This window comes from Petaurus breviceps, unplaced genomic scaffold (genome assembly GCF_028583685.1).
Source record: "Petaurus breviceps papuanus isolate PSGF00001 unplaced genomic scaffold, PetGlider_PUasm1.0 582, whole genome shotgun sequence".
Classification (NCBI taxonomy): domain Eukaryota; kingdom Metazoa; phylum Chordata; class Mammalia; order Diprotodontia; family Petauridae; genus Petaurus; species Petaurus breviceps.
Window position 1 is genome coordinate 16,060,290 of NW_027186390.1, and position 26,574 is coordinate 16,086,863.

The following is a 26,574-nucleotide window of genomic DNA, read 5'->3' on the forward strand; positions in this document are numbered from 1 at the left end:
TCTATCTATCTATCTATCTATCTATCTATCTATCTATCTATCTATCTATCTATCTATCTATTCCTTCTAGCTATACTATTAGTAGTCCATTTAAAAAAATTGCAAGTGTCATCTTCCCAAGTAGGGATATAAACAGTTCAGCTCCATTGAATCCCTTATGTTTTCTTTTCCCTTTTTCCCATTTTAGGCTTCTCTTGGGTCTTGATTTTGCGAGCCATTTCTTTGGTGGGGGTTGCTATTCAGTTCTGGCCTTCCCCATATGAAAGCTTGAATTCCTTCTGTTTCATTGAATGACCATTATTTCTTTTGAAGTATAATGCTTAATTTTTACAGGTAGGTGATTCTTGGTTGTAGTCCTACATCCTTTGCCTTCTGGAATATCATGTTCTATGGTTTCCAATCCTTTAATGTTGCAGCTGCTAAATCCTATATAATCCTGATTGTAGCTCCCTGATATTTGAATTGTTTCTTTCTGGCCCTTTGTGGTGTTTTTTTTCCTTGACCTGATAATTCTGAAATTTAGCTTTAATGTTCCTTGGAGTTTTTTTGTTTTGGGATTTCTTTCCTGATCATTGCATTCTTTCCATGCCTATTTTGCCCTTAGGTCTTCAGATATTAGAGCAGTTTTCCTTGATAATTTTTTGAAAGATGCTCTCCAGATCCTACTTTTGATTATGACTTGCAGCTAATCCTATGATTCTGGCATTGTCTCTCCTGGATCTATTTTCCAAGTCAGTTGTTTTTCCAATGAGGTTTCTTACATTATCTTTCTTTTTTTTAAAAAAAATTGTTGGTCTTTATTAATATGTTTGTTTACTTTTTGTTTACAAGATTCAGTTTCACAATCCCTTGAGTTTCACATTTTCACCCCCTCCCTCAAATCCCTCTCCCCCTTGGCAGCATACAATCAAGTATATGATCTGAAAATACTTTCACATTAGACATTAATCAGGTTTTAAAGAAGGATTGTATCTGATGGAATGAACAATGGGAAAGAGGAAACAAAACCATACAAAAAAAGAAAGAGAGTAGGTAGTTTGCTTCAATGTGCATTCAAACTCTGTTCTTTCTAGTTCTTTCTCTGAATGTAGACATCTGTCCAGCATGAGTCTTTTGGAGTTGTCTTAAAACCCTGCATTGCTGAGAAGGGTCCAGTCTATCAAAGGTGGTCATCACACATACATTGTGTCTGTAATTGTGTACAAAATTCTCCTGGTTCTGCTCTTCTCACTCAGCATCAGTATGTATAAGCCTCTCCAGGTAAATATGAAGTCCGTCTGCTCCTCGTTTCTTATAGCACAATAGTATTCCATTACTTTCATATACCACAACTTGTTTAGCCATTCCACAATTGATGGACATCCCTTTAATTTCCAATTCTTTGCCACCACAAAATGAGTTATTATAAATATTTTTGTACTTACAGGTCTTCCTCCTACTTCTATGACCTCTTTGGAATACAAACCTAGAAGTGGTATTGCTAGGTCAAAGGGTATGAAATTATTTTTAGCCCTTTGGTCATAGTTCCAGATTCCTCTCCCAAATGGTGGAATCAGTTCTCAACTCTACTGACAATGCATTAGTGTTTCAATTTTTCCACATCCTCTACAGCATTTGTCATTTTCATGTTTTGTCATTTGCATTTCTCTAATCAATAATAATTTAGAGCATTTTTTCATAGGTTTATAGATATCTTTAATTTCTTCTTCTGAAAACTGCCTGTTCATATCCTTTGACCATTTATCAATTGAGGAATGATTTGTATTCTTATAGATTTGACTCAATTCTCTTTATATTTTAGAAATGAGGCCTTTATCAGAGACATTGGTTGTAAAAATTCTTTCCCAATTTTCCACTTGCCTCTTAATCTTGGTTACTTTGGCTTTGTTTGTATAGAAGCTTATTGGTTTAATGTAATAAAAATTATCCATTTTGCATTTTATACTGCTCTCTAATTCTTGTTTGGTCATAAAGTGTTACCCTCTCCATAAATCTGACAAGTAAACTATTCCTTCCTTTCCCAGATTGCTTAACAGTATCAGCCTTCATACCTAGATCATGCACCCATTTAGACTTGATTTTTGGTATACGGTGTTAGATACTAGTCTATGTCCAGTTTCTGCCATACTACATTCCAGTTTTCCCAGCAATTTTTGTCAAATAGTGAGTTCTTATTCCCAAAACTGGGGTCTTTGACTTTATCAAATAGTAGATTACTATAGTCACTGATTGCTGAGTCTTATGTGCCCAATCTATTCCATTGATCCACTACTCTATTCCTCAGCCAGTACTAAGTAGTTTTGATGACTGCTGCTTTATAATACAGATTAAAATTGGTTATGGCTAGGCCACCTTCCCTAGCATTTCTTTTCATTAATCCCCTTGATATTCTGGACCTTTTGTTATTCCAAATGAAATTTGTTACTACTTTTTCTATCTCTATAAAGTAATTTTTGGGTAAATTGATTGGTATGGCACTAAATATGTAATTTAATTTAGGTAAAACTGTTATTTTTATTATATTAGCTCAACCCAGCCATGAGCAATTGATTTTTAACCAATTAGTTACATCTGATTTTATTTGTGTGAAAAGTGTTTTGTAGTTGTGTTCATATAGGTCCTGGGTTTGTTTTGGCAGGTAGATTCCAAAATATTTTATAATGTCTACAGTAACTTTAAATGGGATTTCTCTTTATATCTCTTGCTGTTGGATTTTATTCAAAATATATAGGAATGCCAAGGATTTAGGTGGGTTTATTTTATATCCTGCAACTTTGCCAAATTTATTTATTATCTCAAGAAGTTTTTTACTTAATCCTCTAGGATTCTCTAAGTATATCATCATATCATCTGCAAAGAGTGATAGTTTGGTCTCTTCTTTGCCTAATTTGATTTCTTTGATTTCTTTTTCTTTTCTAATTGCTACTGCCAACATTTCTAGTACCAGATTGAATAAAAGGGGTGATAGTGGACATCCTTGTTTCACCCCTGATGTTATCGGAAATACTTCTAGCTTATCCCCGTTACGTATAGTACTTTCTGATGGCTTTAAATAGATGCTACCTATTATTTTAAGCAAGATTCCATTTATTCCTATACTTTCTAATGTTTTAAATAGGAATGGATCTTGTATTTTGTCAAAAGCCTTTTCTGCCTCTATTGAGATAATCATGAGTTTCTGCTAGTTTTATTGTTGATATGATTAATTATACCGATGGTTTTCCTAATATTAAACCATCCTTGCATTCCTGGAATAAATCCTACCTGATCAAAGTGTATTATTCTTGTGATAAGTTGCTGTAGTCTTTTTGATGATATTTTATTTAAAATTTTTGCATCTATATTCATAAGGGAAATTGGCCTATAATTTTCTTTCTGTCTTTCATCTCTCCCTGATTTAGGTATCAGTACCATTTTTTTGTGCCATAAAAAGAATTTGGTAGAACTCCTTCTTCACTAATTTCCCCAAATAGTTTGTAGAATATTGGAATCAATTGTTCTTTGAATGTTTGATAAAATTCACTAGTAAATCCGTCTGGCCTTGGAGATTTTTTCCTAGGGAGTTCACGCTTGTTTGATTTCTTTTTCTGAGATGGGGTTATTGAAGTAATTTACTTCCTCTATAGTTAATCTGGGCAACTTATACTTTTGTAAATATTCATCCATTTCACTGATTGTGAAATTTATGTGCATACAATTTGGCAAAATAATTACTAATTATTTTTTAATTTCTTCTTCATTAGAGGTAGATTTATCCTTTTCATTTTTTATACTCATAATTTGGTTTTCTTCTTTCTTTTTTATCATATTAACTAAGGGTCAATCAATTTTATTTTTTTTTCATAAAACCAGCTCTTAGTTTTATTTATTAATTCAATAGTTTTCTTAATTTCAATGTTATTAATCTCTCCTTTGCTTTACATTATTTCTAATTTAGTATTTAATTGGGAATTTTCAATTTGTTATTTTTCTAGCTCTTTCAGTTGCATACCCAACTCATTGACCTCCATTTTCTCTAATTTATTCATATGTGAAGTCAGGGATATAAAAGTTTCCCTTAGAACTGCCTTTGCTGCATCCCACAAGTTTTGGTATGTTGTCTCATTATTGTCATTCTCTTGAATGAAGTTATTGATTATTTTTATAATTTCTTGTTTGTCCCATTCATTCTTTAGGATTAATTATTTAGATTCCAATTAGTTTTTTGTCTGTCTTTTCATGGCCCTTTATTACATATGATTTTTATTGCATCAAGATCTGAGAATGATGCATTTAATATTTCTGCACTGAATGGTGAGATTTTCATGCCCTAGTACATGGTTGATTTTTGTATTTGTGCCATGTACCACTGAGAAGGTATATTCCTTTTTTTTTTTTTTAAGCAATCGTGGTTAAGTAACTTGCTCAAGGTTACACGTCCAGTTATTTCTGCGTGTGGTGCTGAGTATCTGAGCCCGGATTTGATCCAGGTCATCCCAACACTGGAGCCGGTGCTCTTACTCACTGAAGCCACCTGGCCACCCCTAAGAAATTGGGGTTAAGTAACTTGCTCAAGGTTACATGGCCAGGTGTTTCTGGGTGGGTGCTAAGTGTCTGAGCCTGGGATTCGATCTCCAGGTCATCTGAACACTTGAGCCGGTGCTCTTACTCACTGTGCTACCTGGCCTCCCTGGTATATTCCTTTTTATCCCCATTCGGTTTTCTCCAGAGATCTATCATATCTATCCTCTCTAAAATTCTGTTCAACTCCTTAACTTCTTTCTTGTTTATTTTGAGGTTAGATTTATAAACTTCAGAGAGGGGGAGATTAAGGTACCCCATTAGTATAGTTTTCCTATCTATTTGTTCCTCTAATTCCCTTAACTTCTTCCTCTAAGATTTTGTATGCTATATCACTTGGTGCATATATGTTAAGTAATGATATTACTTCATTCTCGATGGTGCCTTTTAGCAGGATTTAGTTTCCTTCCTCATCTCTTTTAATTAGATCTATTTTTGCTTTTGCTTTATCTGAGATAAGAATTACCACCCTGTTTTTTTTCTTTAGCTGAAGCATAATATATTCTATTCCAGCCTTTTACCTTTACCCTGTGCATATCCCCTTGTTTCAAATGGGTTTCTTTTAGACAACATATTGTAGGATTATGGTTTTTAATGCATTCTGCTATCTGCCTCCATTTCATGGGAGAGTTCATCCCATTCACATTCACAGTTTTGGTTACTATCTGTGTCCTTCCCTCCATCCTATTCTGATCCCTGTTTATGCTTTTTTTTCTTCCTTCTTCCTGTCCCTCCTTAAGAGTTTTCCTTTTGATTACTGCCTCCCTCAGTATTCCCTTCCTATGACTCCCCCCATTTATTAACCCTTTCCCCTTTCTACTATTTCCCTCCCTTCTAACCACCCCTCCTTTTTATTTCCCCCTTGCCCTTCCTACTGACTATATGTCACAATGGATTTTTATACTTACAGGCATATGTTATTCTCTCTTTGACCCCAAACCAATGAGAGTAAATTCCATACAGTGCTCCTCTCCCTCCCTCCTTTCCCTCTATTTTAATGAGTTTCTGTGTCTTTTCACATTAGAATCTTAAACTTAACTGATTATGTTGATCCCTCTTTGAACCAGAACTAATGAGAATAATATTCATATGATGTTCATCTCCCTCTCTCCTTCGCCTCTACTATAGTATGTTTTTATGCCTCTTCATGTGGCATAATTTACTTTTTTTTGCCTCATCCTTTCCTTTTATCCCACTACAATCCCTTTGAACCCCTTAATAAGTTTTTTTTAAATTTTCATCATCAGGTTAGTTCATTTATACCCACACCCTCTATCTTTGTATATCCCTTTTAAAGGTCTTGATAATCATACAAATTTCAGTATTGATAAGTATCAGCTTCTCATATAGGGATGTAAACAGTTTATTCTAAATGAAACCCAAGTTATGTATTCATGTATTCATGAGTGTTCATGTGTGCATGTGTGTGTGTATGTGCATGTGTGTGTGTGTTTTCCTTGTTTACCTTTTTATGTCTTTCTTGAGTCTTGTAATTTGAGATCATATTTTCCTTTGAGCTTTGGCTTTTTCATCAGGAAAGTATGGAAGTCCCTCATTTCTTTAAATGACCATCTCCTTGACTGAAAGATTATACTCAGTTTTGCTGGTTAGTTGATCCTTGGTTACAGTTCTAGCTCTTTTGTCTTATGAAATATCAAATTCCAATCCCTCCAATCTTTTAATGTAGAAGCTGTTAGCTCCTGTTTAATCCTGACTATAGTTCCATGATATTAGAATTGTTTCTTTTTGGCTGCTTACAGTATTTTCTCTGGAAAATTCTGGAATTTAGTTACTGTATTTCTTGGAGTTTTCAATTTGGGATCTCTTTCAGGAGGAGTCCAGCGAATTGTTTTGATAACTATTTTGCCTTCTGATTTTAAGACTTCAGGACAGTTTTCTTTGACAATCTCTTAGAGGAGGTTGTCCAGGCTGCCTTTTCTCATCATGGTTTTCTGGTAGACTAATAATTCTTAGGTTATTTCTCCTGGATCTGCTCTCCAGGTTAGTTGTTTTTCCAGTGAGATATTTTGAACTTTCTTCTAATTTTTCAATCTTTATATTTTATTGATTGACTCTTGATGCATCATAGAGCCCTTAGCTTCAATTTGACTGATTATTATTTGTAGTGAATGATTTTCTTCAGTTAGTTTTTGAAGGTCCTTTTTTAAGGAGGTATTTTCTCTGGTTAGATTTTGAACTTCCTGTCCCAATTCACAAATTTTACTTTTTAAGGATTTGTTTTCTTAAGTGAGATTTTTTTCCAATTTGGTCACTATACATTTAAATTCATCTTCTGCCTCTCTAATCTGGCTTTTTAAATCTTTCTTGCATTCCTACAAAAATGCTTTTTGGACTTGAGAACAGTTTATATTTCCTTCTGTGGTCTCAGTTATGAGTATAAAGTCCATGTTATCCTCTGTATTTGGTTGTTCTTGCTAGCTATAATAAACTCAGATCAATTTTCTTTCCTTTCCCTTCTCTTTCTCAGCTTCCTTCTTTCTGATTGTGATTTCCTATTTCCTGATTTCTCAGGCTGGGAGCTAGGGGCCTGGCTGTTGACTTTGTGTACTGTAGCCTCTTGGTGTCTAGACTGAGGCCAAGGCCAGGATTCTCAGTGTTTCCCCTGAGTTTCCTTGAGGCTCACAGAGTAACCTGTGATTGAGGGGTGGTCTGGATGCTTCAGATTTCTGCCTCTATGCCCCTGGACTACATCTCAGGCAGGCTCAGCAGCTGGCAGCTGGCAGCACTGGCATCTGCAGATTCCCCTGGTGGTGCTAAGGTCCACCTGGGCTTGTTTTGTTAGCACTTGCTGGCTCTACCACCCTGAGCTCTGGGAGCTCTTGCTTGTCAGTTGAGGTGGGGCTTGTTGGGACCTCTCCTTCCCTTCACTTCAGACTCCTTACTGCCTCAGTTACACCCTTTCTCAGTAGCTCCTGGGCCTAAGGCTATTTCCACTATTTCAGGATTTTACTCTGGGTGGGACATTTATCTCTGTGTTTTCTGGGTCAGGGAGGAAAAATTGGAGCAGCTAGAGTTGACTTTGACATCTTGGTTTCTGGAAAATCAGGTAGGTGATTTTTAAACTTTTAGGCTCTGTGATGGTAGCCCCAGAAAAAGTTGCGGTCTCTTCTGTGTGCCCTGCACTTTCTCTTACCCAGCTTATCTTTTCCTCTTTCCACTTTCTCTTATCCTCCATCCTGCAGTGAGATGCGAGGGAAACTGCTGTGAATCACCCTTGTGGTGGGTGAGTCTGCTGGCTAGAGCTCCTTCTCATTCTGCTGTAGTCTACTCTCTGGTCCATGCTGGTGCAGCCCCCGTGTGCTCTATGCTCCCCCTGCCCAGACCTATGTGGGCACTTTCCTGGCCTGGAAATCTGCCATGCTCTGTCTCCCAGTGGATTCTGTCACTCTAAAATCTGTTCAGATTCACTTTTTAAAGTTTTGTGATGGGATTCATGGAGGAAATTAGAAAAGTTACTGCTTCCATTCTACCATCTTGGCTCTACTTCTTACATTTTCTATTTTTTTCATTGTTTTGAACTTCTTTGATTTATTCTTCATGTCTCATAGAGTCATTAGTGTCCAGTCACCCAATTCAAACTTTCAAAGGATTGTTTTCCTCAGCTTTTTTACTTCCTTTTCCATTTGGCCAATTTTATTTTTAAAGACAGTGGATTTTTGTACTTCCTTTTCTATTTGACCAGTTCTATTTTTTAGGCAGTTTCCTTTTTCCAAACTGTTGACTCTTTTTTTTTTCATAATTCTCCTGTATCACTAAAAATTCTTTTTGCAATTTTTCTTCTACTTCTTTTATAGGATTTCAAGTTTCTTTTTTAGCTTTCCCTTGAGTTCTTCCTGGGATTGAAACTACTTCCTTTTTTCTTTGGTGTCCTCTTCTGAGTTTGCATCTTGTCTTCCCTGTCACCGTGATAACTTTCTATGGTCAGATTCTTTTTTACTTCTTTTCTGCTTATCTTTTTTGTTCTTTTTTCTTTAAGTTTAAGCTTTGCTCCCAGGGTAGAAGGGCCACTGACTCAAGCTTCTTGTGTCAGGGGATGTAGGCTCTGGCTGTATTCCTGGTGTTACATTGATATTGCCTTGAGACCAGCAGGGCACCCAGATATCTGGTGTTGTGCTGAGGGGGTTGGGTGGGTGGGCTGGCACTGTTGGAGGCCACAGGGATCTAGCAACTTACCTGTGCTGAGCTGTGGTCCTAGGGGTGGTGTCTGGCATATGCTAAGGCCCATATACTCTCTAGGTTGTTGGGCACTACCATATGACATATGGCTCTTCTCATCTACTTGGCAGCTGAAACTTCCTCAGTGTGTTAGGGAGATCATGCAATTGGAATGTGAGCTCTCTAAGAACAAGAGCTTTCTTATTTCTCTACTGAGCACATAGTTCTTGGCTCATAATAAGGGTATAATAATTTTTTAATTAAGTCATACATTTCTCATCTATCTGGCATATGTAAGGCTATACTGATGCACGTGGCAGTCTGGCCACTGGAGGTTCCTTGTTTGCCAGAAGCATGTAGTGTTTCTCATTACTGGAATTTGTCCATTCATTTGGCTATGCTGAGACACATAGAGAGGTCTGGTGTTGGCTTTTGCCTGTTCTACCATACTTGGGCTTAGCATTTCTCACTGGTTTGGTGAAGTGGGACCTACTTCTGTCTTTCTTGGACACTTCCTTCCCAGGACTATGTTCCCCTTTTACTTGAGTGAAACAGATCTTTCTTGCCAATTTTCCAAGTTCCCTGGGCTAAAAAAAATGTTCACTCCATCTTTTTGCTGCTTTTGCTATTTCAGGATTTCTTTGGAGGTGCTATTTTATGATTGTTTGGAGGTGAACATGAAAGGGATATGGCAATTTACTACTTACTCTACCTTCTTGACTCCTGGAAGTCATCACAAAATATAATTTGGAAATATTTAACAAAATAAATAAAAATGCAACTATACAGAGATAATGTTACATTTTAACACAATCAATATGCAATCCACAGGGATCCTTATATATAAATTGGTGTGGTCTTCACTATTTCTGTTTGAATTGGATGCCAGTGTCAAAAGGGATTCCAAAATACTTCTTGTCCAGCCAATATAGGGACAGTAAGTCACAAGTAATTACATATCCTTTGCTTGAAGATCTCCACTGATAGAGGCTTATTACTTTTTAAGGCATTCAATTTTGCTTTGGGACAGCTTTTATTGTTACGAACCTTTGTTCTCCATGAATCCTAAATCTGCCTCTGCTTTCTGTTTACATTCCCAGTACTCTCTTCTAAGGTTAAGTAGGAGGAAACTAGTTATTCTTCCCCATGAAAGACCATTAAATACCTGAAGACATATGGCATATCTTTCAAGTCTTCTGAAGGCTAAATCCCTAGCACCTGTAACCCATCCTCATAAAGAGTGATCTTGAAGACTTTCTCTACCCTGATCTCTTTCTGTTCGACATCCTTAGGTAGGTGTGTCATTCTTGAAATGTGATAGGTGCAACTGAAGAAAGTGCTCCAGATTTGGTCTGACCATAACTAGCATCTTAACCATACCTGAAAACTATACCTTTCCCAATATATTAATGTTGTTTTTTGGCCTACTTATCAGACTGTTGATTCATATTGAGTTTGAAGTTTAATACTCATAAATGTATTTCATTCAAACTGTATTCTAGTCATATGTGCTTAATCTTGTGCTTGCAAAGCCTATTTTTTTCAATCTTGGTTGTGAGAGTATATTTATTTCTATTAAATTTCATTATGATAGTTTTAGTTTAACAGTTGAACCTGAGAGACTTTTCTGGATTTTACCTATCATTCAGAATTTTAGCTCTGTGTCATCTGAAAATTTGATAAACATGCTATCAGAAGGAAAAGGACCCAACTAGGGGTCTTTGCTATCCAGACCCCATCTAACCACTGACAGTTCCAGTACAGCTGGAGCTACAGACTTCCATTCTTCTTTAATCTTCCTACCAATGCCTCCTTCCTATCCAGGCTGGAAAATGACACCCCCCCCCCCCCCGCCCGCCTCACATTCCCACTACTGGAGTAGGGAATAAATCCTTTTCTACTCGTACTCTTAGACCCACTTTGTACTGGTGTTAGGCTAGACCTCTACCCCAAGGATGGGATATGTTGCTCACACTACTTGGTTGAGTAAGTCAATAGCTATAAATGCTTTATTAATATAAGCAATCACTGGACATTACCATCTGCCCAGCTCTTGTGTACTAAAATCCATCAATTCTTACATTATAGTGTATCATGCTCTCTAGGTTGCTGGGCACTGCCATATGACATATGGCTCTTCTTATCTACTTGTCAGCTGAAATTTCCTCAGCATTTTAGGCAGATCATTCAATTGGAATGTGAGCTCTTTGAGAGCAAGAGCTTTCTTGCTTTTTTGTTTCTCTACTGAGCACATAGTACTTGGCTCATAATAAGGTCATACATTTAAATTAATTAAGTCATACATTTCTCATCTATCAAGGAGAGTTATAGTAAATAGAAAAAATAACTGACTTAAGTCAGAGGACCTGGGCTAAGATCCTGCCTTTGCCATTATTCATACAACCTTAGTCATATAACTTATCTACTTTATGCCTTGCTTTCCTCATGTAACATAATAAGACTTGATGATTTCTGAGGTCCCTTCTAGCTCTATAATTATATGATTTTTAATAATCAAATTATAATTATGTTCAGCATATTAGGCTTATCCTGAAATCACAGAAACACTCTTCAAGAGCTGGCATATAACCATTAATAACTAATCTTTGGGTAGAGCCATCAGGTTCATGACATGCATAACTGTACTAATTTTTAGCCCCCAATTCTAGAATTTTTCCATAAATACAGCAGGAAAAATTTTGTCAAATACTTTGCTGAAATCTGTTGTTGTTAATTGTTTTTCAGATGTTTGAGGCTTCATAGCCTCATTTGGGGTTTTCTTTGAAAAGATACTAGAGTGGTTTGCCATTTCCTTCTCTAGCTCATTTTACAGATGAGGAAACTAAGGCAGACAGTATTAAATAACTTACTCAAAGTCACAAATCTAGTAAGTGTCTGAAGCTAGATTTGAACTCAGGAATAGGAGTTTTCCTGACTTCAGGCCTGATACTCTGTCCACTGTGCCACTGAGCTGCTCAGAACAACAATTATTCCATAAATTCAGCAGCAAAAGTTTTGTTGAATCCTTAGCTGAAATCTAAATAATTTAGAAAATATAATATAACATATACTTATTTTTATTAAAAACTGAATTTTGCTTTCTTTAATCTGGAAAAATCTTCTTTCTCTCCCTGCCCCCCCCCATCCATTAACAATGAAATAAAAAACAAACAAACAAAACTTCCTGTTACAGACATATTATCAAGCAAAACAAGTGTTCACTTTGGCAATGTCTGTCTGTCTTTCTCTCTCTTTTTCTCTCTCTCTCACACACACACATACACATCATGTTGCGTGCTTGAGTTTTTCACTTCTCTATCAGGAGGTGAATAGCATATTTTCATCCTTAGTCCTCTGAAATTATATTTGGTATTTAGGCATATCAGTTTCCAAGTCTTTCAAAGTTATTTGTCTTTAGAATATTATTATTGTATAAATTATTTTCCTAGTTCTGTTCATTTCACTATGGGTCAATTTATACACATCAATACAAATTTCTCTAAAACCATTTCTTTCATCATTTCTTATAGCACAATATGATTCCATCATATTTTTACACTATAACTTGTTTAGCTATTCCTCAATTGATGGGCAACTCATTATAATTCTTTGCCACCTCAAAAAAGATCTACAAATATTTTCTGTATAGTACATACTTAGAATTTGTTTTTCTTAGAATGAATTGCTTCCTTAATCTATCCCACCTCTAATTAACTCTTCCCCCTAATCTGTATTGATTCTATTTCCCTGTTAAGTGAAATTGATTTTTTGTACTCAACTGCATATGTATATTCTTTTTTCCTTTAACCAACCAGTTAAGATGAAAATGGGTCAGCTGTACCTCAACCCCTTCCTTGTTTGCATAGACTTCTACTTGTTGACTTATATGTGAAATAATTTCCCCTAGCCTTCCATTCTCATTTCTCCATTAGTGTTTTTGCTTTACTTGCAGGGAAAGAAGGTGGTAGTGGTAAGAATTCCTAGTACTTCTTCCTGTTCTTCTGCAATCTTGGTTTTACCTCTGATGAACTATATATCTAGAGAACATACTGCAAAGCAGACAGTTTCATCTCCACTTTAGACACTTACTAGTTGTGTAACTCTGACAAGTCAATTAATCCCTTAGCCACATAGCCACTGTTTCTTCATTTGTAAAATGAATACTCTACAATAATACTCTCCAATACTCTACAAATTATTTGGGAAAATTAGTGAAGAAGGAGTCCTACCAAATTCTTTTTATGACACAAATATGGTACTGATACCTAAATCAGCAAGAGATAAAACAGAGAAAGAAAATTATAGACCAATCTCCCTCATGAATATAGATGAAAAAATTCTAAATAAAATACTAGCCAAAAGACTACAGCAATTTATCTCAAGAATAATACACTTTGATCAGGTAGGATTTATTCCAGGAATGCAAGGATGGTTTAATATTAGGAAAACCATCAGTATAATTGGTCATATCAACAATAAAACTAGCAGAAACCACATGATCATCCCAATAGATGCAGAAAAGGCTTTTGACAAAATACAACATCCATTCCTATTAAAAACATTAGAAAGTATAGGAATAAATGGAGCCTTCCTTAAAATAATAGGTAGCATCTATTTAAAGCCATCAGCAAGTATTATATGTAATGGGGAGAAATTGGAAGCATTTCCCATAAGATCAGGGGTGAAATAAGGGTGTCCACTATCACCCCTCTTATTCAATCTGGTACTAGAAATGTTAGCAGTAGCAATTAGAGAAGAAAAAGAAATCAAAGGAATCAAGTTAGGCAAAGAAGAGACCAAGCTATCACTCTTTGCAGATGATATGATTATATACTCAGAGAATCCTAGAGAATCGAGTAAAAAACTGCTTGAGACAATAAATAAATTTGGCAAAGTTGCAGGATATAAAATAAACCCACATAAATCCTCAGCATTCCTATATATTTCCAATGAAATTCAACAGCAAGAAGTAGAACGAGAAATCCCATTTAAAGTTACTGTAGACATTATAAAATATTTGGGAATCTACCTGCCAAAACAAACCCAGGACCTGTATGATCATAACTACAAAACGCTTTTCACACAAATAAAGTCAGATCTAACTAATTGGAAAAATATCAATTGCTCATGGCTGGGTCAAGCTAATATAATAAAAATGACAATTTTACCTAAATTAAATTATATATTTAGTGCCATACCAATTAATTTACCAAAAAACGACTTTATAGAGTTAGAAAAAATAGTAACAAAATTCATCTGGAAGAATAAACGGTCCAGAATATCGAGGGAATTAATGAAAAAAAAAATTCTAGGGAAGGTGGACTAGCTTTACCAGATTTCAATCTGTACTATAAAGCAGCAGTCATCAAAACTACTTGGTACTGGCTTAGGAATAGAGGAGTGGATCAATGGAATAGATTAGGCACACGAGATTCAGAAGTCAACGACTACAGTAATGTATTGTTTGATAAACCCCCAGACCCTGGTTTTTGGGATAAGAACTCACTATTTAACAAAAACTGCTGGAAAAACTGGAATATAGTATGGCAGAAATTGGACATAGACCATTATCTAACACCATATACCAAAATCAAGTCTAAATGGGTTCATGATCTAGGTATAAAGGTTGATACTGTAAGCAGTCTGCTAAAACAAGGAATAGTTTACCTATCAGACTTGTGGAGAGGGAATGACTTTATGACGAAACAGGAATTAGAGAACATTATAAAATGTAAAATGGATAATTTTGACTACATGAAATTGAAAAGTTTCTGTACAAATAAAGCCAATGTAACCAAGATTAGGAGGGAGGTGGGAAATTGGGAAAGAATCTTTACAACCTATGTCTCTGACAAAGGACTCATCTCTAAAATATACAGAGAATTGAGTCAAATTTATAAGAATACAAGTCATTCCCCAATTGATAAATGGTCAAAGGATATGAACAGGCAGTTTTCAGAGAAAGAAATTAAAGCTATCTATAAGCACATGAAAAAATGCTCTAATTCACTATTGATTAGAGAAATGCAAATCAAAACAACTCTGAGGTACCACATCTCACCAGTCAGATTGGATAAGATGACAAAACAGGAAAATGACAAATGCTGGAGAGGATGTGGGCAAACTGGAACACTAATGCATTGTTGGTGGAGCTGTGAACTGATCCAGCCTTTCTGGAGAGCAATCTTGAACTATGCCCAAAGGGCTATAAATACTTTCATACTCTTTGATCCAGCAATACCACTCCTAGGGTTATATCCCAAAGAGATCATAGAAATGCGAGAAAGACCCATATGTACAAAAATGTTTATAGCATCTCTTTTTGTTGTGGCAAAGAATTGGAAATTAAGGGGGTGTCCATCAATTGGGGAATGGCTGAACAAGTTGTGGTATATGCATGTTATGGAATACTATTGTGCTATAAGAAATGGGGAGCAGGCGGTCTTCATATTTACCTAGGGAGGCTTAAAAGAACTGATGCTGAGTGAGAAGAGTAGAACCAGGAGGAATTTGTACACAATTACGGACACAACATATGTGTGATGACCAACTTTGATAGACTGGACTCTTCTCAACAATGCAGGGATATAAGTCAATCCCAAAAGACGCATGATGGAGAGAAAAACGTGCATCCAGAGAAAGAACTAGAAAGAACTAAATGTATATCCAGGTGGAAGCAAAATACCTGATCTTTTTTGTTCTCTTATTTGATTTTATGTCCTCTATACCATTTTTCATCCCAGCTGGTACAATCCATCCTTATAACCTGACCATTGTATAATGTGAAAGTATCTACAGATCCTATACTTGATTATAAGACGCCATGGGGGGGGAGGGGCGGGAGGGGGACAAAATGTGAAATTCGAGGAATTGTGGAATTGAATCCTGTAAATTAAAAGGAAACAAACAAATTAATAAATTAAAGAATTAATAAAAAAAATAAAAAAAATGTAGATAATTACAATCCTTGCCTCTCAGGATTGTTATTCAAATATGACTCAGTTGTCTAAGTGACACTCCCTCTATTATTAGCTTTTATGACTCCCCTGATCTACTACTCTAGCAATAAAAGAAAAGAAAATGAGGCTAGTTTGGCATGACCTTCTTGTAAATCCATGTTGATCTTTTCTGATAGTTACTTTTTTCCCTACATGTGTTCACTGATTATTCCTCTGCTTTTGCATTTTATAATTTTTCCACAAGTCAAAGTCACAATAGTATATAGTTCACAAAATACAGTCTCTTCCTTTTTAAAAAAAAATAAAAATGTTATTTGTTCTTCATTTCTGCAGATATTTCCTATTTTCCATGATCTTTTAAAGATTCAAATTTTTTATCTTTTTCTGGAATTCTTTATTTTTTCTTCCTTTTGCCAAGTTTTTTTTTGAGAGGTAACTGAGCATTAACATGTCTATTTTGGGGTCTATTGATCTTTTCCCAAATGATTTATTCTGTGCTTCACCTGTTTTCTTCCTGAATTTCTTCAGATCACTGTAGAAACACACACACACACACACACACACACACACAATCTGCTGTGTTCTACCTTTTATTTATTCTCCTTTTTTTTCCCTTCAACCCTTTCCTTGAGAATGAAAGCAATGTGATATTAGTTATCCATGTGAAGTCATGCAAAACAAATTTCCAAATTAGCCATGTTGCAAATGAAAACACAGAAAACACAAAATAAAACAAAAAAGATGTAAAAAAATAAGTATTTTTTGGTCTGCTTTTGGCGTTTATCAGTTTTCTCTCTTGAAATGGATAGCATTGTTCATCAAAGATTCTTTGGAATTGTCTGAGATCATTGTATTAATCACAGTGGCTAAGTCTAACACAGTTGATCATCTATATAATATTGCTGTTGTTGTGTATATTTTCTTCTGGTTCTGCTCACTTCATTTAGCATGGGATCATATAAATCTTCCCAGATTTTTTCTGAAAGCATCCTACTCATCATCTCTTATTGAACAATAGTATTCCACCACAACCATATACCACAACTTGTTAATTGTTATTAGTTGTTTCAAGTGGTTTTTTAGATGATTCTCTAAGTATATTATTATGTCATTTACAAAGAATACTAGTTTGTTTCCTCATTACTTATATTTTATTCTTTCAATTTCTTTTTTTTTGTCTCATTGCTTTAGCTAGCATTTCTAGTACAATATTGTATAATAGTGGTGATAATGGATATCTTTGCAACTTGCTTTTATTGGGAAGTTTTAAGTTTCTCCCATTTACAGATAGTGTTTACTTCTCATTTTAGGTAGATACTAGTTATTATTTTAAGAAAGAATATTTATTCCTGTGCTTTCTCATGTTTTTAATAGGGATGGGTATTATATTTTTTTCAAAAAAAGTCTTTTCTCTATCTATTGATATAATTTTATGGTTTTTGTTATTTTTGTTATTACATGTTAATAATGCTCGTTTTTATTGTTGCTCAGGTATTTTTAAGTCATATTTGACTTTTTGTGACCATTTTTGGAATTTTATTTAAGTAAGATACTGGAATGGTTCGCCATTTTCTACTCTGGCTTATTTTACAAAGGAGGAAACTGAGGCAAATGTGGTTAAATGACTTAGCCAGGGTCACACAGCTAGTTAGTGTTTGGGGCCAGATTTGAACTAAGGAAAGTGAGTCTTCCCAACTCAAGGCCAACATTCTATCTACTGTATTACCTAACTACTCTGGATGATGTTGATAGTTTTCCTGATATTGAACCAGCCCTTCATTCCAGGTACAAATACCACCTGCTCACAGTGTATGATCTTATTGATATATTGCTATCTTCTCTTTTCTCATTTTATTTAAGATTTTTGCATTTGCATTTATTAAGGAAATTGGTCTGTTTTTCTCTGATTTTGCTCTTCTTGTTTTAGGTATCAAAACCATATTTGTGTCATAAAAAGAATTTTGTAGGAATCTTTTACCTATTTTTTCAAATAGTTTATATACCATTGGGATTAAGTGTTCCTTAAATTCACAATAATTCTCTTAGAATCCATCTGGTCCTTGAGCCTTTTTCTTGAGCTCATTGATAGTTTATTTAATTTATCTAAGACTGAGTTAAAATGTTCTATTTCCTCTTCTTTTAATCTGGGTAGTTTATATTTTTATAAGTAGTCCTCCATTACATTTAGATTGTCAGTTTATTGGCATTTAATCACGCTAAATAACTTCTAATATTTGCTTTAATTTCTATGTTCCTTGGTGGTGCATTGACCTTTACATTTTTGAAATTAGTAATTTCACTTTCCACTTGTTTTTTAAAAATGAAATTAACCAATGGCTTATCTATTTTATTTGTTTCTACATAAAAACAATCTTCTAGTTTTTCTTATTAGTTCAATGTTTTTTTAACTGTAGTTATATTAATCTCTCCTTTGATTTTCAGTATCTTCCTTTTGGTATTTAATTGGAGATTTTAAATTTGTTCTTTTGAAAGTTTTTTTAATTGCATGCCCAATTCATAGATCTGCTCTTTCTCTCTTTTATTGATGTAAGTATCTAGAAATATAAATTCTCCCCTAAGTACTGTTTTGGTTTCATCCCACAAATTTTTAATGTTGTCTCATGGTTATTCTCTTTAATGAAATTCTTGTTTGTTTTTATGATTTATTCTTGACCCACTTATTTTTTAGTATCAGATTATTTATTAGGATTTTTATAGTTTATATAAAATATAAATGTAAAATAAAGAATTATTATATTTAATAATTATAAATGTAATGATCAATTATTTATTATTTACAAGATTATTTATTATCTTATTCTTTAGGATCAGTTTTATTCTAAATAAGTTTTGTCTATGCCTCCACATAATTTTATTGAATTTAATTTTTATTGCATTATGGTCTGAAAGGTAAGCATTTAACATTTTTGCTTGTTTGCACTTGTTACTGAAGTTTTTATAACCTAACAGAGGGTCACTTTTTTTGAAGGTGCCATGTATAGCTGAGAAAAAGTTATATGTCTTTCTTTTCTCATTCAGTTGTCTCCAAAGATCTATCATATTTAACTTGTCTAAGATTATATTCCTTAACTAATTTTTATTCATTTTATAATTAGAGTTATCTTGCTTTGAGAGGGGAAAGTTGAGATCCCCTCTAATGTGGTTTTACTCTCTATTTCTTCCTATAATTCATCTAAGCATTCCTATAAGAATTAGGAGAGTATGCCATTTGGTGGAAATATGTTTAATATTAATAATACTTCATTGTCTATTGTGTGTTTTATCAAGATGTAGTTTCTCTGCTCTTTGTATAAGGTCTCTTTTTGCTTTTGTTTTGTCTAAGATTTTGCTTGCTAACCATGTTTTTTACGTCAGCTGAATCATAATAGATTCTGCTCAAGCACCTTATTTAAACTTCCTGTTTGTCTCTCAGTTTCCAATGTATTTCTTGTAAAAAACATATTGTTCTCTTCTGATTTCTAAGCCATTCTGCTATCTTCTTCTATTTTATGGGTGAATTCATCCTGTTCACATTCACAGTTATGATTAACTATTCTTCCCTCCATCCTATATTTTTTATCTTTCTCTTTTTACCCTGTCACTCCTCTAAAATCTGTTTTGCTTCTGACCACTGACTTTTTTTTAATCTGCCTTTCATTTTCTCACCCCTCCCTCCTTTCCTTTATCCTTTTCTCTTCCTACTTCCATGTTGGGTAAGATAGATTTTTATATCCAGTTGAGTGTGCATATACTTTTCCCTCTTTGGACTAATTTAAATATAAATGAGTTGCAAGCATTGACCCACCCTACACCATTTTCCCCTCCACTGTAAAAACTCTTCTTTATATGCCTCTTTTTATGTGTGATGATTTTCTTCATTCTTTCTCTTCCTTTCCTTCCATTTTCTCCCAGGGCATTCCCTATTTCTCACCTATCCATTTTTTTTTTTCTACATCATTCATACATAATTGACTCACTACCACACCCTCTTTCTATGTAAAATCTAACTGTGCTAAGGATTCTTAAAAGTTAAATGTATATTTTCCCATATAGAAAGATAAACAGTTAGCCTTATTGAATCCCTTACTATTTGTCTTTCATATTTACCTTTTTATGCTTCTCCTGAGTCTCATATCTGAAAGTGAAATTTTCTATTTGGCTCTGGCCTTTTAATCAGAAATGCTTGAAAGTCCTCTTTTTCATTAAATATTCATTTTCCTCTTGAAGATTATACTCAGTCTCACTGTGTAAATTATCCTTGGTTTCAATCCCAGTTTTTTTGACCTCTGGAATATTATACTCCTTTAACATGAGAGCTGCTAAATATTATATGATCCTGACTGTGGCTTTGTGATATTTGAATTGTTTCTTTCTGGCTGCTTGCAATATTTTCTCCTTGACTTGGTAGCTCTAGAATTTAGCTACAATATTACAAGGGGATTTCATTTTGGGATCTGTATTAGGTGATGATGAGTGAGTTCTTTCCATTTCTATTTAAATCTCTGCTTCTAGGATATCAGAGCATTTTTCCTTGACAAATTCTTGAAATATGGTATCTGTGCTCTTTTTTTGATCATGGGGACAAAGTAGTCCCATAATTCTTAAACAATCACTCCTCAATCTGTTTTTCACATAGGCTATTTAAAAAAATTTTTTTAATTGTATTTTTTCCACTTAATAGTATTTTATTTTTTTTCACCAATTACTTGTAAAGTGGGATTTCAACATTTACATTTATAAGGTTTTGAGTTACAAATTTTTCTTCCTCTCTTCCTCCTCTTCCCCCTTCCCAAGATATCAATCAAACTGATATAGGTTATTCATGTAAAATCATATGAATCATATTTCATGTTGTGAAAGAATAAGAAGAAAAAAAACACAAGAAAGACAAAAAAGTAAAAATAGTGTGTTTTGATCTGCATTCAGACTCTATAGTTCTTTCTCTGGATGTGGAAAGCATTTTCCATCATTAGTGTTTTGAAACCATCTTGGATCATTATATTGCTGAGAAGAGCTATCTGTCATAGTTGATCATAGCACAATGTTGCTGTTACTATGCATGTTTCCCTGGTTCTGCTCTCTTCACTCAGCATCAATTCATGTAAGTCTTTCCAGGTTTTTCTGAAGTCCACCTGATCATCATTTCTTATAGCACAATAGTATTCCATTACATTCATATGCCACAACTTCAACCATTTCCCAATTGATGGGCACCCCCTTAGTTTCCAATATTTTGCTGCCACAAAAAGAGTTGCTATAGATATTTTTGTACATGTATGTCCTTTTCCCTTTTTTATGATCTCATGGGGATACAAACCTAAAAGTGGTATAGCTCAATCAAAGGGTATGCACTGTTTGATTATCCTTTGGGCATGGTTACAAATTGCTCTCCAGAATGGTTGGAGTTCACAATACCACTAACAAGGCATTAGTGTTCTGTTTTCCCCACATATTCTCCAACATTTATAATTTTACTTTTCTGTCATATTAATTAATCTGACAGGTATGATGTAGTACCTCAGAGGTGTTTTGATTTGTATGTCCCTAATCAATAGTGATTTAGAGAATTTTTTCATATGACTATAGATAACTTTAATTTCTTCATCTGAAAACTTCCTATTTATATCCTTTGACCATTTGTCAATTAGGAAATGATTGTATTCTTATAAATCTGAGTCAGTTCTCTATGTATTTCAAAAATGGTGCCTTTATCAGAAACAGTTGCTGTAAAAATTATTTCTGAGCTTTCTGTTTTCCTTCTAATCTTGGTTGCATTGGTTTTGTTTGTGTAAAACATTTTTAATTTAATGTAATGAAAATGATTAATTTTGCATGTCATAATATTCTTTATCTCTTGTTTGGTCATAACTTCTTTCCTTATCCATAAACCTGACAGAAAAATTATTCCTTACTCTCCTAATTTGCTTATGGTATCAATCTTATTTGTCTAAATCATGTAAGCATTTTGACCTTATTTTGGTATACAGTACTTAATGCTTGTCTATGCCTATTTTCTGCCACACTGTTTTCCAATTTTCCCAGAAGTTTTTGTCAAATAATGAATTATTATCCCAGAAGCTTGAGTTTATCAAACAGTAGCTTCCTATAGTCATTGACTACTGTGTCTTGTGTACCTAACCTATTCCACTGATCCCCCACTCTCTTTCTTAGTACCAAATAATTTTGATGCTTTCCGCTTTATAGTATAGTTTTAGATCTGGTACAGCTAGGTTTACTTCCTTTGCCTTTTGTCCCCATTAATTCCTTTGATATTCTTGACCATTTCTTCTTCCAGATGAATTTTGTAATTATTTTTTCTAGCCCTATAAAACTAATTTAGGTAGAATTGTCATTTTTATTATGTTAACTCAGACTACCCACAAGCAATTGATATTTTCCCAATTGTTTAAATCTGATTTTACTTGTGTGAAAAGTGTTCTGTAAATTGTCTTCATATAATTGTTGGGTTTTTCTTGTCAGGTAGACTCTCAAATATTTTATATCATCTTCACTTATTTTAAATGGAATTCTTCTTTCCATCCCTTGCACCTGGACTTTGTTGGTAATATATAGGACTGCTGATGATTTATGTGGGTTTATTTTATGTCCTACAACTTTGTTAAAGTTAATAATTTCAAATAATTTTCTAGTTAATTCTCTAATTTTTTCTAAATATATCATCATATCATCTTCAAAGAGTGATAGCTTTGTTATCTCCTTGCCTCTTCTAATTCCCTCAATTTCTCTTTTTTCCTCTTATTTCTAAAGTCAACATTTCTAGTACAATATTGAATAACAGTGCTGATAAAGGTCATTCTTGTTTCACCTCTGATCTTATTGGGGAAAGTTCTAGGTCGTCCACATTACATACAATCTTGCTGATGGTTTTCAGTAAATGCTACTTACCATTTTAAGGAAAACTATGTTTGTTCTTATATGCTCCAGTGTTTTTAATAGGAATGGGTGCAGCATTTTGTCAAAAGCTTTTTCTGAATCTTTTGAGATAATCATATGATTTCTTTTAGCTTTGTTATTGATATGGTCAATTATGCTGATGGTTTAGAATAGACCCTTCAGTGCCTGCTGGACCGCCTCCTAAACTGCTAGAAAGAATCCTTTCCTCCCTCTGGAAGTGGATCTTGTCCTCCATGTGGTAGTCCTTATTCAACTCTATCTGTGCCAGATCCTGGTCATACAGGGCCATATCCTATACCAATTTTGCCTTTTCCAGAGCTTCCAAGACCATATGGTACACCCACAGATTTAGCTCCAGCTGTTCTCCTAGGGCCATGGGTATACATATCTTCTGGACCATGGACACTAGGAATGGGAGTGCAGCACCTACACCTAATATGCCATATATATCTGCAGGGACATATCCTACTCCTCTCCAAGCATTAACAACAGCACCACCTGTTTCATGGGAATCTGTCTCATGTGGAGCATGGGGACTACTAGTGCCAGCTTCATTGCTTGCAGCTATGGGATCCTGCACCCACACTCTCTATTACTCCTAATAGTCCTTTTTGAGTGCCTTCTGGACCTACTGGTGCTCCACCAATGCCCAGTGGTCACCATTCTTACCATCGAGTTTTTGATGGATGATAAGACAACTCTCTACTTTCTAGAGTATGTGTATGTATGTGTGTTTGTGTATACTATATGTGTGTGTGTGTTTGTAGACACACACATATATACATTAAAAATTCTGGTTTCAGTGCTCTTGGGACATTTTATAAAAGTCTCAGACAACTTGAAGAAGACTTGGCTCTTGGACTTGGAATACATACTTGGAATAGTTAGAGATAATATTTAAAATTTTAAAATTATTTATATATACTTATTATTTTTGTACTAAGGGAAGCCAAAGTAATTAGGTATATTGACTAACTCTTGGTAGAGTTTGTGGAATATTCATTTTTTAAATTATGAAACTACACACTTAAGTCTATGTTGATGTGGATATTAATTACTTATAACTTGGAAATTATTTCAAATATTTTCTTTGATATCTTTGTTTCCCTGAATAAATATATTTCTGACAAATAATTTTTCCATAAGTTAAAAAGAAAAGACAAGATAAACCCCTCTGATCATTTTGAACAGTAAAAAAGGTACTATTTACTCTTCCAGACGTCCCATCCCACTAATTTTTAGTGTTCTTTAACACATGACATTATCTCTTTATATTAAACACTTTAGATCACCATAACTGTTATTTATACTTTGCATATTTGCTAGTAAACATACGAGACTTACATTTTATCACTTTTCTAATATTGTCTCCTATTAATTTTTTGGTATCTCTTTATTTAATCTTCTTTCATTATGGCTACATGGTGTTATGTTTAGCTTTGTGGACCTACATGGTTTTCTATCCCCCTCATTATTTTTCAAGCAATTGAAAGACACTGTTAGTACATTTTGAAAAGTGCATATTAGTTAAAAATAATATCTAAAATGGTCTCCAATACCATCTTTTTAGCCAGCTGTTTACATTCTCAAAATCTACCTTTTTCTCCTAAAGTCCTTAGTTTAAATAGATCACAGCAATGAAAGCTCAGTATGTGCCCACTAAATAGGACTTCAGTTTCTTGCTGAAAAGACCAACATCCAGTGTGATTCTGGATTCCTTTATAGAGTATTATTTGTGATATGTGAATCACTATGAGTAGGTGGTAGTCATTGAATTTGCCAGTTCTTACATTTTATCTTGAATATGTGCAAAGATGATTAATCTTACCATAATACAGGTCCCTTGACTACCCATTTCAATTATTCTTTGCTTTAGGAATTTTTCTTACAATTTTACTACATTTGAGCTATTTTCATAATATGAAATATATAATAAATTATCTTATTATGGTACTAATTTAAATCATAATTCAATTTTATTCTAATAAGATATCACAATTTTACATAGTCTATAAAATATATGTTGATTTTCAATGCTTATTTGTAGGTTTAACAAGTTGTTTTTTTTCCTTTAACATAATTCCATGAAATTGTTGATAATTTCACATTGGACTACTTTAAAATTGGCAGAAGAAAATATAAATGATTGATTTTCTTCATTAATCTACTTAATGTTTGAATTTTAATGAGTAATGTATTTGATAAATGAAATCACTCAAAATTAATTACTATTTTCCTCAGACATTAAACTCTAAAACATAATTATCTCTGTACCCCATTGTAAATTTCATTTTAATTAGAGAAACAATTGAATCTTTACTGGAAACAGAATCAGAAGTGTGAGGTCAGTAAAGCAGCAAAATCTATTTGTATACTTAAGAAATTTTTATTGGCTATTTTTTTTTCTTTTTGGAGGGCAATTGGGGATTGACTTGCCCAAAGTCACACGGCTAGTAAGTGTGTCAAGTGTCTGAGGCCGTATTTGAACTCAGGTCCTCCTGACTCCACAGCTGGGGCTCTATTCACTGTGCCACCTAGTCGCCCTTCGTTGGCTATTTTCTTTGGGTATCACATAGTGGGGGATACTCAAACAATTTCTGACTTGGTTCTTGCCCTCAGTGAATTTGTGGCCTAATTGGAGAAAAATACATTTAAATACAAAAAGTCAAGTATCAAATTGTAGTAACATTTATGATTACATCCTAAATAACTGGTAGGCAGAATAAGTGTTATAGAATCTAAATTCAACTGGACAAATCACTTTCTCTACCTGTTTTCTAATGGTGGTAGTAGGGAGGTAGATTATCTCTTCTAACCTTAAGACATTTGATGCTAAGACATTTCTAGGCTATGTTTTGAAAGGTAGTTTCATAAAAGACTGTTTCTACTCTTCCTTGAAAATGGATTGTAAGTATTTTTGATAGGAGACTCAGAACAGGACAGGGATTTCGAAAAGGAAGAACTGCAGTTATCTATGCCTACTACTAAATAACTTATTCTCAGCTAATTGAGAGATATTGGAAATAGTCACAACTCATGAAAATCCCGGGAAGAGGAATCTTTTGGTAGCTCATCATACCATAGGAGTCCCTTAGGGATCACAACAACACAGCTATGTCCTTGAATAAGCCAGAGAGTTATATGAATGAGTCTATATTAAACAAACTGAAAATGCAACAACCCTTCACAATATCAACTTCTCTCTTAGAACTGGTGGAGAGAAGGAAGAGTATCCACTTTATCCCTTTTTTTTTCAGTTCTGAAACCTATAGTTCTCTACCCTCATTTCATTCAGTTAGGATGTTGATAGGGAATGTCTGAGAACAAAGGGTATATTGCAGGTACCATCTTGAGGTAGCCATAATCTCTTTGACTAGAAATCAAATGTCCACTATTAAACATATGATTAATAGTGTATTTTATAACACTTTCCCTTTTCTGATAGAAGACATATAGAAAGAAGGAAACATTGTTTATGTCAGTTCCTAAATATGTACAGATTTAAAAAGAAAAAAAAGTATATGAGATTCATTTAAGAATTGGTAAGTCATATAATAAGCAAATGAGAGCAATAATCAAACAAGCAAATCACTTAAGGTAATCTAAATTTTGTAAACAGGGTAGCTTAAAGATTGTGTGATTGAAAGTATGTGTCTGAAAATGTGAAGAGGAATCATGAATTTTAAGAAAGTTTTGCCCTATTAATTTTCAATTGAGTTGTAATACACTCATTTTAGTAATTTTATGATTATGTAAAAGAGGCATTCATTTACTTCTTATAATGAATATACTTTAAAGTTTACTCTATCATGGTAAGATCTTATGATTTTAGTCATTTGTATTAATTTATGGTAATTAATATGTTTTGTGAGAATTAACTATTGCAAAATTTACCATTTCAACAATATTCAGGAATTAGAGGGCAGTTTTACTAATGACATCTTGGCATTTAGGATCAGTTACT

At 34.1% G+C, this 26,574-nt stretch overlaps 1 protein-coding gene and 1 pseudogene across 1 annotated transcript in view; both read left to right on the forward strand.

Moving 5' to 3' along the window:
• The window catches only part of LOC138173471 (MAPK-interacting and spindle-stabilizing protein-like), a 52,651-nt pseudogene extending 29,351 nt beyond the window's left edge, over window positions 1–23,300 (forward strand).
• CNBD1 (cyclic nucleotide binding domain containing 1) overlaps window positions 1–26,574 on the forward strand; it is a 492,475-nt gene that overhangs the window by 359,774 nt on the left and 106,127 nt on the right. The gene's annotated exons all lie outside the window — the stretch shown is intronic.